At 42.1% G+C, this 17091-nt stretch overlaps 1 protein-coding gene across 1 annotated transcript in view; it reads left to right on the top strand.

The window, feature by feature from the left end:
- The window catches only part of ksr2 (kinase suppressor of ras 2), a 330233-nt gene that overhangs the window by 255951 nt on the left and 57191 nt on the right, over nucleotides 1-17091 (top strand). The gene's annotated exons all lie outside the window — the stretch shown is intronic.

The raw sequence follows: 17091 nt of genomic DNA, 5'->3' as shown, positions 1-17091 counted from the left end.
TCACAAAACAGCTTCAATTAATTTTCAAGGGGGCAAAAACACTCATTCAATTTTCTTCTCAGTTGAAATCTACAGAAAATGTAATAAATATGTCATAGGTAGCTATGTGATATGATAAATATCTCCACTTTTGTATTTACATCAACTTATTTGAGACTTATCTGGTCAGACTAACTTATGGAAATGTTTATCCTACGTTCTGCCTGGCCATAACATAGTCGCAACATCAAGCATGACGTTTAATAAGAGTGACGAACATGTTACAAAGACTTTCTTTTTCCTTTTCTCTTCATTCAGCTACAGTAAGAATGCTGAAGGGGTCACAGGAGTATGTGAATAGTCTGTAGTTTACATTATGAGAATCAAAGTTCAGACTAAAGATCATTGCAGGTACCACAGACATTACCCCTGTACCTTGGAATAGTTTCAGTCATCACACATTCAAACCATGACTCCTGAAAAATGAGACAGTCAGATTAAGAGCAATCATAGAAACTGACTAAGTAGAAACTCCACGTCATTAATAGGTGCAACTCTAAGGGTTACTGTGAGAAATTTGATTTTAAGGCCGCTGTTAAGGCTTTCGTGTTGATGCATTGGTTTCCACTGTGAGAGAGGCAGTATTACACATGTTTCTGGAGGCAATCTGACAGATAGGTGCAATGAAGCCAGGAGGTAGATGGCTCACACTACTTGGGTTTCTCAGTAGGCCTTGTATAATTACATCCTGAAACAAAGCCGCAGTGGACCTCCTGGGAATATGAAAAAGTTAGTGTGGAATCTTTCTAATGTTGAGAGAAGCATCCTCCCACCAGTTGTTTCCTAACAGTAAATTTAGCCAGGTGGGAAGTGCAGATCTGCACGTATGCGCAGAGCTTGTTTGATGCTGAGCTCAGAGTGACCCGCAGCTAGCAGTATAACTCAAATCTGTATTCTGCGCATCGCACCACTGGTCTGTCGTTTAACAGCAGCATAAGTCACCCGTTTTTGATAGATTTGACCCCAACTTAGGCTGAGTGTCTCATGGCACTACACTGCACCAGCAAATATCCCCAAAAATTAGTTTTGATTCAGTGTTCATTGCTAATCTGCTTAGATGGCTGTTAATTATGCGAAATATAAAACTTAAAGGTATACTCCGTAATAAAATGACATGAGAGACATTCGACCAGTTTAATGTCCATGGGGAAACTATAGCTTTGATCGAGAAGTCTACCAATCCTGTTTCGGGGGTGGGGGGGGTGTTGGGAGGCAGATTTTCCATTCAGTTTAATGGATGGAAATTCATGAACAGGGAGGCCGTCACCGAGTTGTGTCATCTACTGGACCGGACCTTCGGGTGACACCCAGCACAGGAACAACCTTGCCTGTTGTGGTTAAATTCATCACCACATTGAACTTTTATTCTCCCGACTCATTACAAGCCACAACTGGTGATATTGCCTGATCAGTCTGTCATCCGCACACACCAATGCATCAATAGACTATTGTAGCCTTGTTTGCAAGGAGAACAGGTTTGTCATTTTGCCAATTGAAAGGAGGAAAAAACTCAAGAGGACCCAGCACTTCTATTAGGTGACTTGGTTCCTAAGAACCCAAGGCTTCATTTGTGGGCATTCATGTTGTCAACAACAACTTTGTAGCATATATGAATCGTAAAGGATTTCATTTGATCAACGTCCAAGTGTCTCAGACCAAATAATTCTAGTGCCTGCAAGACACGCCAACAATAGCCATGATGCTTTCACCTTGCAACAGTCCACAGTAACGCAACAGTCCACAGTAGCACAACAGCTCGCACAAACAGCAATGTGATAATGACCAGATAATCTGTTTTTAGTAATATCGGTTGAGGGATCAACTTGTCTAGAGAATCAGTTTGTCCCGTAAGATATCCAACCTTTAGGAGTCCGCCAACGTGTTGAGCAGGATACTGATCTACATATGCTGCTAACTGTTCCATCGTTCAAATATCCAAAATGAACAAATTTATCCCTTCTACCTCCGCATGGGTCATATCACGTCGGAGCTGGCCAGCCCTGGATTCGACGTTCAAACAACTACTAGTCTTAGCTCAAAAACAAAATACTGCAGAAAATACTGAAATGCAGAAAATGCTGGAGAAGCTCAGCAAGTCAGGCAGCATCTGTGGAGGAAGAAACAGAGTTAGACAGAAACAGAGTTTCACATCCTCAGGACATCACAAAGCACTTCACAACCAACAAATTACTTGTTAGCCGTGGCTCAGTTGGTAGCACTCTCGCCTTTGAGTCAGAAAGTTGTGGGTTCATGGTCCCACTCCAGAGACTAGTTCTGACAACTAGTCTTAGCTATCGCCACAGTATGGCAAAATGTGTGACAATTCCTTCTTTATCCTTTCAACAGATTCTAAAAGCTAGAGACAGCAATATGTCTGATGATTAACTTCATTTATTATTGTTACAAAAACATTAATCTTAAAACCCCATACAGAGCAATACACATCAGCCTTAACGTCTAGGATTTAGTGAGGAACCGTGAAAATGGCTTCTCCAAGCCTGTTCACGCTACCTGGTCTTGAAGGTAGGCAAAAGCCTTCCTCTGGAGTAAATCATGGCATCTCTTCTTATACTATTTGCTTTTATGGTCCACTTCCTGCTGGATGCAACACAATCTGATGTTTTATGACCCCCAGTTGTTTGAACAAATTGCCAGATAAGGATGAGGGGCCTCATATCTTTTCATACCATACTGTTACTTCCTATTATTGCTTTTCCTGAGCCATAGCTTTGTTGTACAAAACCTTTGATGTTTGCTCTCTAGCAACCTATTGCCTTTATATGTTGCAGCAATCTTCTCTCTTACAATCCCACCTGCTGTGATCAAAAGCCTGTGTTTTAAAAGCTTATGGGGGTTAAAGTGGATAACCCCTGAAAATGGGCGCTAGGATCGCGGTACGCCATTAGCCCGCGCCCATTCGTCGCGATGAAGGTAGCACGAATGTACGTGCTACCTGCTGTTTTAAATGATTGCTGCGTGCAGTCAGCGCTACCTGCGCTGTTGATTGGCTGCACGCATCAGCGCTGGTCCCGATATCGCGAGCAGCTAGCACTACTTAAAGGCAGCCTGCACCTCTTAAAAGGGAGGTGCACTGTGGCTCCAAGAAGTGGTGGGAGTCATTTGAGAAGTGATTCCTGGTGCTGTGATACTTTGAAGAATGGCTGCGGCTGTGAGAGAGCGTGCTCCAAGGTTCTCTGATGATGCACGAGAGGCCTTGGTGCATGAGATGGAGAGAAGGAGTAAGTAGATAAGTCACCAGGGCCGGATGAAATGTATCCCAAGCTGTTAAAAGAAGCAAGAGAGGAAATAGCAGAGGCTCTGACCATCATTTTTCAAACCTCACTGGATACAGGCGTGGTGCTGGAGGATTGGAGGACTGCTAACGTTGTACCGTTGTTTAAAAAGGGAGCGAGGGATAGACCGAGTAATTACAGGACAGTCAGACTAACCTCGGTGGTGGGCAAATTATTGGAATCAATTCTGAGGGATAGAATAAACAGTCACTTAGAAAGGCACGGAGTAATCAAGGACAGTCAGCATGGATTTGTTATGGGAAGTTCATGTCTGACTAACTTGATTGAATTTTATGAGGAGGTAACAAGGAGGATAGATGAGGGTAGTGCATTTGATGTAGTCTACATGGATTTTAGCAAGGCTTTTGACAAGGTTCCACATGGCAGACTGGTCAAAAAAGTACAAGCCCATGGATCCAAGGGAAAGTGGCAAGTTGGATCCAAAATTGGCTCAGTGGCAGGAAGCAAAGTATAATGGTCGACGAGTGTTTTTATGACTGGAAAGCTGTTTCCATTGGTGTTCTGCTACAGAGGACTCAGATGATGACTTCGATGGACCAGGCTACAGAAGAAGGCTGATGGGCGTACACAACCAAATGCTTGGTACACTGGAAAGCCTCCCAGAAAACCTGCGCACAATGTCAAGGAGTATGGAGAAGTCCAGCTCCAACTTGGCACAGGGATTTACGCAGAGTTTGGAGCCCATCCTTTACCACATGGAATGGGTGGTCACCTCCATCGGCACAGCTGTGGAACCCACCATGACACGACGTCGGAGGACCGATGTCACAGCTTCCATTGCAGCACAAGCATCTGCCATCAAAGGTCTGACTGCTGTGTTTGGAGCTCAGACTGCTGCCTCAGAACCTCGGACTGCTGCTGTTAAAATGGGCTTCCAGGGTATCACAGCAGTCCAGCAATCTGTTTTCCAACAGATCATCAGGATTGCTGAGGTGCTGCACCGGGAGAGTGCACAGCATTCCTGCTCCCACCCCTGCCACTCCACCAGTGCCCTTGCTGTTGCCTGTCAGCCAGCCAGCCCAGACTGTTGAAGCCCAGGCCGAGATGGTGCAGTCTGAACCCGGGCCCTCTCGGCCCAGAGCTGCTTGAGGTCGCCTCCAAGGCCATCTGCAATTTCCTCAATTAAAGGTCAGCAGTCTTCCACCGCCCATGCTCCAGCCACTGGGGATGCACCCCATAGGAGCACTAGAAAAGGTAAAGGCACACGAAAGACAGGCACTAAGGGAATGCACAAGGGTGAATAGTCTCCTTTTGTTTGCATAATTTCATATGTTAATTTATAAATGTGGGTTTGTATTTGCATTTGGTGGTGGTTTTTATTTCTGCGATGAGCTGAGAGAGGAAGCCATGTGTAATTATAAGGAGGACGATTTGATGGTCATGTGAGAGAGGAAAGGTAAGGAGTGTAGGACTGTTGGTGAATGGGGAGGTGTCACTGAGGTTACTGGTATCACTCATTAATAATCTGATCACGCAGAGCCCTGGCAGACAGGGCCTGTCTACCTTGCAGGCTCCTTGCCTCTTCCTCCACTTTCTGCTGCACTACCTCCTCCTCCTCCCCCTCCTCTTCCTCCTCCGCCTCTTCCTCCTCCTCCTCTGCCTCTTGCTCCTCCTCCTCCTCCTCTGTCTCTTCCTCTTCCTCAGGTTCTCGCCTGATAGGCAGTGCCAAGGGCTGTTCCCTCATAATGGCCAGGTTGTGCAGCTTGCAGCATACAACAAGCAATCTTGATACCCGCTCAGCTGAGTACAGCAGGGCTCCTCCAGAGCGGTCCAAGCAATGGAAACGTTGCTTGAGAACGCCTATGGTGCGCTCGATGATGTTCTGGGTGGCAGCATGGCTCTCATGGTAGGCCTGCTGTGCACGTGTGTGTGCATTCCTGACCGGAGTCATGAGCCATTTCATGAGGGGATAACCCTTGACGCTCAGTGGTCAGCCTTTATCTTGGTGTGCTGGTTTAAATATAGGTGGAACAGAGCACTGCCGCAGGATGAAGGAATCATGACTACTGCCAGGGTAACGGGCATTCACCTGCATGATGCGTTGCGGGTGGTCGCAGATCAAATGCACAACGAGGGAGTGGAATCCCTTTCTGTTCATGAATATAACAAAGTTCAGATGTGGAGCACGCACGGCAATATGCGTGCAGTCAATGGCACCCTGCACCATGGGGAAGCCTGCAATCCGAGGAAAACCTAGTACTCACTCCTGCTGCTTGACTCTTGCAAGAGGGAATGAGATGAATCTGTTTCTCATTGCATACAGAGCCTCAATGACCTCCCTTGTACAGCAGTGCACTGCAAACAGCAAGATGTTGCTTATATCTTCAGCAGCCGCCAGAAAGAAGCCAAAGCCGTAAAAATTAAGAGCCACCGTAACCTTGACAGCCACAGACAGTGCTGTCCTTGCCCTGCTTTGAGGCTGCAGTTGTGGCTGCAGCAGTTGACAAATTTTAGTCACAACCTCTTTTGTGAACTGCAGACGTCTGATGCACTGGTCGTCGCTGAGGTTGAGGTAAGAGAATTGTTCCCTGAAGACCCTCTTTGGATATGGTCTCCTGCTGATTGCCCAACTCCTCCTCCTCCCTCTTCTAGGAGCTTGTCCTGCTCTGCGTGGCCTCTCTTCATTCTCCCAGTCATGTTCAATTCCCAGAGGAAGCCCTAGCAGGTCATCCATGTCTGGAAGCAACTTTTTTCAGCACCATATTTTAAATGCCACTAAAATTACTGCAAGACCACTCTCTATAGAATATTGAAACTTCAGCCAAGTGTAGGAAACATCCAAAAACGCATACAATTGCACCAGCAGCCAGAAAAAATAATCCAGCAACTAACCTGTAAGTACTTCATGATCCCTTTTAATAGTGCTGGTGGGGGGGTCCTTCATGCCGTTTAAGTCCTGTTCAGCTGTGTCAGGTTAAGACAGTGCATTGGCTGGAGCAGGGAGTTCCAGAATTTCGCCGGTTGCTTCAAATCAGCGTTGCACACTGATTTGGTTCATCATCTCCCTACTCTACATGCTGCCAGCAGTTATTAGGTACGCGCATGCAAACACCTTTAGCAAGATGGCATCCTGTGCACTTCCCGTCTGAAGCGTGCGGGCGCATCTTGGACGTCATTATTGGGACCAAGGTGTCCGCATTGCGCCTACAGAATGGGTGCTAAACGGCCCAATTTTGCTCCCGTAGTGTTTTAATCCTAACAACTCTTTAGGCTCAATATTATCCACCTCGCTTATTTATTTAATAATCTATATGTGCCTGTCCTTACAGTACAATGTCCTCGGCCCTGAAATTCACTCTTCTCCAATGTTATCAGCATCATTGAGGGGGAAAGACAGGATTTGGAAGAACACAGTTTAAACCAATTCTGTCTATATTACTGTTCTGTGTTTTTTCTGTATAAAAGTTGTGTAAAAACATATCTATATTCTTACAAAAACAGCAGCCAATTTTTGCACAGTATATATGTGCAATGTCTTATATACATATATATAAAACATTGCAAGCAAAAGATGAATTGGTATCATGTTTGCCATCTTTCAGTACAGATCACTGTCAGCCTTCAATGCAGAAGAATATAATTAGCCTCTTAGCAGTTTGAGCATTGTCATACATCATGAGCCAACTTGCATAAATGAAAAACATGCATTAAATTTGACAGTCCTGATCATTATTTTATCTTGCCTGTTGTTGACAGTTATTTGGTGGTGACTCATATTCCTCGATGAGAAGATGCTGGACCAAACGAGCAGCTCATGATCATCATTTGATAAAATTTTGAGTGGGCTGACTTCTAACCTGAAAGGCGGCAAACATTTTAATTTTAATTACTGATGGCATTGTGGATGCAGGGGAACGAGCCCCAACTAATGACGCTTGCGGTAGCCAAGTGCGTGTTCACTGAGTTCTTTGATAGACCATAGAATGCTGGAATCATAGAATGATGCAGCACAGAAGGAGGCCATTTGGCCCATTGTGCCTGTACCAGCTCTTTAGTCGAGCTATTCAATTAGTCCCATTCCCCCACTCTTTCGCCGTAGCCCTGCCAATTTTTTCCCTTCAAGTGTTTGACAATTTCCTAAATAAATGTCATTTAAAAAAATATATACCTTTTGCATATCAAGAGATGAGCCGATATTACCCCTTGTTTTTGTACGTGTACCATAAAATAAATTCCACTTTGTTGAACACATTTTCCAATTACCATTAAAAAAGATGGATTTTTACAATAAAATAGTGTTAAGTGCTGTTTGCAAATGGCCCACAGAGTGCAAAGTATCATTTACTGCTAAAACATTATTGCAGGGATCTCCTCGAGTCTCCTCCCAATCAGCCGCCATAACTTCGACGTAAGATCAGCACAAATCCCAAATACACGCTCTTCTGCCAAAGTTACAGCGACCAATTAAGAGAACCACCAAGGAAATTCCAGGCATATTTTACTATTGTAGGAAAATATCATTATATTAAATGGTCAATTGTTAGCTTAAAAAACATAATTGCACACAAAAGTCACTTTAGAGACAAGTGAAATATTGGTGTCGAATGCTTTGTCTCACAGGCACTTTTGATGCACCGTTCTACTGTTCATATTTGTAAAATGCTCATAAAATGATGGCTATAGATGTGCTTTATATTCCACCGTGTAGATTTAAACTTTTGGGCGGCCAACCAGTGAAGCAGTCGGTCACCCGCTCATTCCGGCGACAAAAAGGCTGCCACAACTTTGAGGCCTGGGCCACATATGAAGTCGAGTTGGGGTGAGCCCAGGCCGGCCACGACCTGCTGTATTTTTGTGGAGCCAACGGTGGGGAGGGACTTCTGCTCCTTCCAGCTCCACAAAACTACATGTAAAAAATGTATGTGACTGTTTCCTGAGCAGCCAGCAACGGACCCTTTAAGAACCTTTAAATTTGAAATCGGGGTCCTATCTACGTAATTAGGGACTCTGATTTTCATGAGTAAGTGGCCTACTTCCTGTTTCAGGCGGGTACTGCAGATACCCAGGGGCAGGCCCCTTTCAAAATGTTGGCGGCTGGAATGCTGGCATTAACAGTGGTAAGTCTACCGACCGCATTTTGAGGTCCTTACCGCCCAGTTAACACCAGTTTCGGCAGGGTAAAATCGACCCCAAGGTTTCAACTTAGCATAGTGATAGCACTCTTGCCACTTGAGTTAGAAGGTTGTGGATTCAAGCCTGAAGTGTCCTAGACCTGAGCATTTAATATAGGCCAACACTTCAGCATATTGACGGAGTGCTACATTGTCAAAGGTGCTGTCTTTTGGATGAGACATTAAAACAAGGCCCTGTTTGGATGTAAAAGATCCCATGGCACTTTTTCAAAGAACAGGGAGTTCTTTTGGTGTCCTGTCCAACATTCAGCCCTCAACCAACACCACCAAAATCAGATTAATTGGTCATTTATCCCATTGCTGTTTGTTGTACTTTGCTGTGTGCAAACGGGTTGCTACATTTATCTACAGAACAACAGTGATTACATTTCAAAAAGTAATTCATTGGCTGTGAAGTGCTTTGGGATGTTTCTAAGAATGTGAAAGGCATTAATCTTTCCAACACTGATTTTATGTCATGAGGCAGTAGAAGCACAGTGGCTGTTGTACATTACAGAAGATTAGGGGAAGTTAGATAAGTATATGATGGAGAAAGGAATAGAAGGATAGGTTGATAGGGTGAGATTAAGTTAATAGTGTGGGAGGAGGCTAGTGTGGAGCATAAAAGCCGAAAAGTCTGTTTCTGTGCTGTAAATTCTGTGTAAGAATGGTGCTTACCATTATTGTAAACATACAGGAAAATTTATAGCATATGAAAGACCAACAAATAAATTTATTAGTGCATTTCAGCTTCTTTGGGTGCCTAGTCTTTCATTTGTTTTAAAGAAGCATGTGCTATAAATTACAGCCATTAAACACAATATTAAAAAAAAACCTGAGAGTTTGAGTCTGGTAGTTTTACAAGAGAAAATAGTGAAGCTGAGAAAATGACATATTTTCAGCCCCATTTCAGAGTATATAACCCATCAGCAAGACCTGGGAAAAATCAACTAATTCTGGTCAGATTGGACTGTAATAGCATTCTACCACATCTTTAATTCTCTATTGATTGCTAGCTCATGTCCCATCCTAAGTTGCGCCCACTTGACAGACTATTGTTTACTCACCGTTTGGGAAGATTTCAGCTGGTTGCTGTGTGTTAGTGATATCATAAACATAGCAGAGGAACCTCCTGTAGGTCACTATGTGTTATCGATGTCATAAATATCGGGGGAGGATTTACCTCTGGTCACTATGTTAGCGATATCATTAGCATACAGGGAGGATTTCATGTGATTGCTATATGTTAACGATATCATAAATATAAGGAGAAGATAAACATCTGGTTGGTGTCCGTTGGCAATTGCTTCTGGTCACTATGTGTTACGGATATCAAACATAGGGGGAAGATTTCCTGTGTTTGCTATTTCTAGCAAATCAGAAACATATTCCACTTTTTTCCCCTAGAAATAGCAATCCGAAGAAATCTTCCTATTTTGTTTCCAAGTCTCTATTACATAGTGACCGAGGAAATCTTACTCTGTGTGTTTTCCATCTACCTACCTGTGCCATCTCTTCTCAGAAGCCATTCAACGTTAAAAATTATCACCTGGTGTCATGAGTACTTTATTCTTGATACATATGCACATAAACTAGAAAATATATGTAACACTTAGTACACATTAAACCTTGACAGTTTCTCATTATGCACAAGTTGATAGAAGAGAGTAAAAAGTTTCCAGAACCAGTGAGGATGATATGAACCACATAAAAGCAGAACATTTACACAACTACGCAGAAAAGGAAATGTATTTCTTAAAGGCAGCGAATTCCATGCATTGTAAAAGTTGGTGCAGCAAATTATTTTGATTATACTAGACTTAATATTAGAAGACTTGGGTGCGTCAATCAACAGAACCAAACTTAAGAGAGTTCATAAATGCAGCTGAGGTACATTTTACTTAATGGTCTTTTGCTTCGTTATGTTCAAAGAATTGTGGAACCTTTTTGAATAGAGATTTTATTGGGTATCTTCAGAGAAAAAGGGTTCAAGATAAGTTAGAAAACCATTGTAAGTTCTGTTATATTACTATGCTAATTATAAGAAAAATCTGTTCAAAGTTAACTCTGACCAGAATTGGCTGTAGAAGGACTAATTAGTGGGAAAAAAAGGTTTTCTTGTGAGAAAAATAAAATGAGTCTGGCTTCAAATAATTTTGAAGATGAAACAAATCAGATCTAAGAGCTATCCTGTAAATTGGTTGGATAGGCTGCGATGTCCTCCAAGATTGAACACCCTGCCGGCGCTCATTATAAAGACTCGCATGTGGATAATAGCCACTTGGGTGAGGTATTGGATGGTGCCAGAGGTCCATGGAACCATACTACAGAAAGGAGTCAATACCTTCAGGGTGGTGGGGAGGCAAATTAGCAAGAAAAAATGTTCTTTTTTTCCACAGGCATTTACTATGAGATTCCCATTCTAAATGATCACACACAAAAATAATATAGTGGACATAAAATCTGATGGAACTGTCTCTATTCACTGTCATTAACTGTTGAGGTGTCATTACTTGTTGAAGTAAATGTTTGGGTGTACAATTCTATGCTTCCATACAACTTTACCCCAGTTGGCATAACAAGACCATCTGACTGAATGTGCCTTTTGGGTGCAACTATAAAGTTAATTTGAGGTGTCATTAGACTTGTCTTAGTGTGTCTGCTCTGTGCCAAGGGAATTATTGTGTTTCAACATTGGATTAACATACCCCAAGGCAGACAGACGGCAGTGAGTGCTGCTACCTTACGAGTTTACCAGTGTCACCAGATAATAGGAGAATGTAAGCAACAGTTATTGACCATAGAACCTAATGGTATGAAACCACAGCCCCAAAAATTGCTTATATGCAGTTAATGTGCTATTTTTGTACTGTTCAGATAACTAACAAACAGATGTGTAAGTAACCTATAGTTTGTATAGCAGCATCTCCAGTGCTGAAAAGGATATTCGTCAGGCAATCACATCTCTGCCTTTCTTATTCTAAAATGTCTGTTGGACTTAGCTTTAGCCGTATGATCACTGGTATTCTATTATATATATTTTATATGTATGTGTGTGTGTATATAATATATATATTTTTATTCGTACCAACTATCTATTATATAGGCTTCATCTAAGTATTTCTGGTACTTACAACTCCAGGCACAGTATCCAGTCTTTATTTTCTGCTCTTTCAAAGAAAGACTGATTAACTTGCATTGTCCTTATCTGTCAGACTTCTACTTCACAGAAAGTGTTTTATTTTGTTTCTAGCAGTAATTATTAATTCACATCAGGGGATCTGTGTAGCCATTTATCATTTTTATGCATTTGTTCTTTGTTCCTCTGTGCTCTTCTTCACAAATGCGATTGTGTCCGCACTAAATATGGATACAAGCCTTGTTAGCAATAGATTGCACAACCAAAGCCTGCAGCAGGAGACAACTAACAGACAGATACTTCATGATAAAAGGAAAAATCTGCAAACATTGGAAAGCTGAACTAAAAATACAAAGTTATCGAAATACATAGCACGTCCTTTTCTGTAAAGAGATGAGGTAGGAACGTTTCGGGTGGAGATCTTTAGTCAGAATTGGCGAGATGTTGCATGAGAGTGAGCCTGGTAGTTGCTGGGTACAGAAACAGTTGGACAAGTTGTACTGGGTGCCAGTGGGCAGCAGGGTTGTCACAATCTGATACAACGAACATAATGCTTAGAAAATACCGGAGTGCTTAGAGCATTGGAGTCACACAATAATTCCCCTCCCTTGATGAAAACTTTTAATATCTTAAACACTTCTTCAGCGATATGCTGAAGATTCATTACACCCACAAATAATTCTTTTGCTGCCGTTAATGCCTTTATAGGAGTTTCAATTGTAATTGGCACACAGCCACCTTGCAGTGCCATATCCTATTGAAACTGAAAGAAAAAACTTGTATTTGTAAAGTGCCTTTATCACATCGCTCAGAAACATCCCAAAGCTCTTAAAGTAGTTAATTACTTTGAAGTGTAGCCATTGTTGTTTTTCAGGCGAATGTGGCAACCATTTTGCACATAACAAAGACCCCAAAAACAACTATCAGACAAATGGCTGTAATGACAATATATTTTTGGTGGTTTTGTTTGAAGGAAAGTTGTTGGCCAGCACACTAGAACTCCTTGCTCTTCTTCCATTAGGGAATCTTTAACGTCTGACTGAACCACCAAAACAGGCAGATATGGCTTTGGTTTAACGTCTCATTTAAAGGTCAGCACCTCCAGCAGTGCAGCACCCCTTCAGCACAGAAGTGTCAGTTTAGATTATGTGCTCAAGTCCTGGAGTGGGACTAGAACCCACACCCTTTTGACTCAGAGGCGAGAGGCAAGCTGACAACAGAAAAACAGCAGTTTGACAATTAAGGATTTAATGCTGAGTTCAGTGACAAAAATCCTAATCTATTGGAATTTAGTTTTGGTTGCAAGATTCTTTCAGGAATGGGAAAAATGTACTCACTGAATCAACAGAAGAAAAGGTGTTTTTTTTTGTTGTAGTGGCTTTTATTATTGAGGAGAGCCATTTTGAAAATTTCTGTCCAAATACCGACAAGCTGCTCAACAGCAAGTTTCACCAGTCCCCCTAAGCTTGGACTCAGAGCTTTCTTCTTAAATAATTGCCAGGAAGTCTCTAGATTTATTTTTAATGTGATTTAATTAAAAACCACTTTAGTACAGCACATCTATTCCAAAAGAAAATAACAGCCCAACCAATTTTTCAACACTTTAAAACTGCAGATCAGAGTTCCCTTTCTTCTTATTCTGTGCTATTTCATACATTGTTTGTAATATAAGTCTCTCAGGACACAGTTTGAAAAAACAAAACGGAGCATATTTTACTTCATGTCCCACTCCCCCCGCCCACCCCGCTCTCAATGTAGAGTGAATTTATTGTCCCCTCACTGGATTCAGAAAAATAACAATCGAGTAATCAAAAGCCCAGCCTTTTAGTTTACCAGTTCTGATTAGGATCCACAGTAGGTTGATCAGCATCTGAAGCAGAAAGATAGACTAACGTTCCCGATGTGATCCTTCATCAGATCTGGCATGACCAGGCTGAAGACGTGCTTTTTTGTAGAACTGATTTCATAAGAACATAAGAAATAGGAGCAGGAGTAGGCCAATCGGCCCTTCGAGCCTGCTCCACCATTCAATAAGATCATGGCTGATCTGATCCTAACCTCAAATCTGAATTCATGTCCAATTTCCTGCCCGCTCCCCGTAACCCCTAATTCCCTTTACTTCTAGGAAACTGTCGATTTCTGCTTTGAATTTATTCAATGATGTAGCTTCCACAGCTTCCTGGGGCAGCAAATTCCACAGACCCACCACCCTCTGAGTGAAGAAGTTTCCCCTCATCTCAGTTTTGAAGGAGCCCCTTATTCTAAGATTATGCCCCCTAGTTCTAGCTTCACCCAACCTTGGGAACATCCTCACCGCATCCTCCCGATCAAGCCCCTTCACAATCTTATATGTTTCAATAAGATCGCCTCTCATTCTTCTGAACTCCAATGAGTAGAGTCCCAATCTACTCAACCTCTTCTCATATATCCGCCCCCTCATCCCCGGGATTAACCAAGTGAACCTTCTTTGTACTGCCTCGAGAGCAAGTATGTCTTTTCTTAAGTATGGAGACCAAAACTGTATGCAGTATTCCAGGTGCGGTCTCACCAATACCTTATATAACTGCAGCAATACCTCCCTGTTTTTATATTCTATCCCCCTAGCGATAAACGCCAACATTCCATTGGCCTTCTTGATCACCTGCTGCACCTGCATACTAACTTTTTGATTTTCTTGCACTAGTACCCCCAGATCCCTTTGTACTGCAGTACTTTCCAGTCTCTTGCCATCATGAAAATAACTTGCTCTCTGGTTTTTCCTGCCAAAGTGCATAACCTCACATTTTCCAATATATTATTTCATCTGCCAAATCTCCACCCACTCACCCAGCCTGTCTATATCCCCCTGCAGGTTTTTTATGTCCTCCTCACTCTCTACTTTCCCTCCCATCTTTGTATCATCTGCAAACTTCGATATGTTGCACTCGGTCCCCTCCTCCAAATCGTTAATATAGATCGTAAAGAGTTGGGGACCCAGCACCGACCCCTGCGGAACACCACTAGCTACTGGTTGCCAGTCCGAGAATGAACCATTTATCCCAACTCTCTGCTTCCTGTTAGATAACCAATCCTCCACGCATGCCAGAATATTACCCCCAATCCAGTGATTCTTTATCTTGAGCAATAATCTTTTATGTGGCACCTTGTCGAATGCCTTCTGGAAGTCTAAATACACTACGTCCACTGGTTCCCCTTTATCCACCCTGTACGTTATGTCCTCAAAGAACTCAAGCAAATTTGTCAGACATGACTTTCCCTTCGTAAAGCCATGCTGACTTTGTCCTATTAAATTATGTTTGTCCAAATGTTCTGCTACTGTCTCCTTAATAATAGACTCCAAAATTTTACCCACCACAGATGTTAGGCTAACTGGTCTATAATTTCCAGCCTTCTGCCTACTACCCTTTTTAAATAAGGGTGTTACATTAGCAGTTTTCCAATCTGCCGGGACCTTTTCCGAGTCCAGAGAATTTTGGAAAATTATTATCAAAGCATCCACAATCCCCACTGCCACTTCCCTCAAGACCCTAGGATGTAAGCCATCAGGTCCAGGGGATTTATCCGCCTTGAGTCCCATTAATTTACTAAGTACCAATTCCTTAGTGATTTTAATCGCATTTAGCTCCTCCCCCTCAGAGCCCCCTGTTTGTCCAGTGTTGGGATATTCTTAGTGTCCTCTACCGTAAAGACTGAAACAAAATATTTGTTCAGCATTTTTGCCATCTCCATGTTTCCCACCATTAATTTCCCGGTCTCATCCTCTAAGGGACCTACGTTTGCCTTAGCCACCCTTTTTCTTTTTATATAACGTTAGAAACTCTTGCTATCTGTTTTTATATTTTTTGCTAATTTATTTTCATAATCTATCTTCCCTTTCTTAATCAATCCTTTAGTTACGTTTTGCTGTTTTTGAAGACTTCCCAATCTTCTATCCTCCCACTAAGTTTGGCTACCATATATGTCCTTGTTTTTAGTCGGATACTATCCTTAATTTCTTTGCTTAGCCACGGATGGCTGTCATTTCTTTTACACCCTTTTTTCCTCAGTGGAATATATTTGTTTTGAAAGTTGTAAAATAACTCCTTAAATGAAGACCACTGCTCATATACCGTCTTACCCCTTAATCTATTTTCCCAGTCCACTTTAATCAATTCCGCCCTCATAGTCTCCTTTATTCAAGCTCAGTACGCTTGTTTGAGAACCAACCTTCTCACCCTCTAATTGGATATGGAATGTAACCATGTTATGGTCACTCATTCCAAGGGGATCCTTAACTAGGACATTATTAATTAATCCTGGCTCATTACACAGGACCAGGTCCAAGGTTGCTTGCCCCCTTGTAGGATCAGTTACATACTGCTCATGGCCCATCACCCTGAACTTGCCAATTCTGCTGAAGGGTCAGGTACAAAACCATATTTTTTGTTTTTCAGTTGCTGATCAACCTTTTGTGCCTTTACAGCATTTTCTTTTTCTATTTCTGATTTTCAGCATTTGTTTCTCTTGATTTCTACTGATTAGTGCCCACTTAAGCTGTTTTTATCAGGCAAAAGAATACCTCCTACTGATCGAGGTAAATCAAAATCCAGCTTCCACCCTTGAGTCACCAATTCATTACATCTATATAAATACTGCTTTTTGTTATTTACTCTTTTAGGATCACACCTTTTAGTGCTGGATCTTATTGATAATTTTCAAAATATACATGCTGTTTCTACCACAATACTTCTTAAAAGGAAAACTGGCACTGTGAATTTTGAACACTGTATATTGTACAATAGGTACAGAACATATTGGGAGTGAAATTTGACTTGGGCGGGGATGCAAAAGAATCGCATCGGCTGCCCGTTATATGCCTCACCCGGTATTCAGTTCCATTTAAATCCTATTTTATGTCTCCGCCCAAGTTAAATTTAATCCCCATTGGATCATAGGAATTTCTGGCTTCCTATAGTTCCTGGTATAAAATCAAAAACTAATTTCATTTCTAGTTTTAAAGCTGAAATATTTCTATAGAACTCCAATAGTTCACAAAAGAGTGACTACTAAATGTGATACATTACAAAACTTCTTGGGGTCGAGTTTCCGTTTGTTTCCGCTGGTAATATCGACGCAATCCGGGCAGAATCGGCGGAACCAGCGCAAAAGATCGGGGAATTTTAAAAGTGAGTTACGCCCAAAACCACTTACGTTCGAGCTTTCCGCGATCTTTTATGCTGGCTCAAGATTCAATTCATCTGGATCAAGCCCCCCCACCGCCCAACAAAACTGGCCACATCCCCAGGTCAAAATTGCGATATTCTGCTGTTTGCGCTGATTTGGGAATACATTTGTGATTATGCAAATAAATTTTAGCAGAAACTTGAACTGTATCTTAACCAGCACAATTTCATGCGCATTTTGGGCGCAATATCCTGATTGCACCTAAAGCAGAAACTTTACCCCCATATATGGTATAAAGTTTTAAATACTACCATTGGCAGTATTT

The sequence above is a fragment of the Heptranchias perlo genome, chromosome 25, assembly GCF_035084215.1.
Source record: "Heptranchias perlo isolate sHepPer1 chromosome 25, sHepPer1.hap1, whole genome shotgun sequence".
In the NCBI taxonomy this organism is placed as follows: Eukaryota; Metazoa; Chordata; class Chondrichthyes; order Hexanchiformes; family Hexanchidae; genus Heptranchias; species Heptranchias perlo.
Note: the sequence above shows the minus strand (reverse complement) of the source record. Positions and strands in the feature narration are given on the sequence as shown.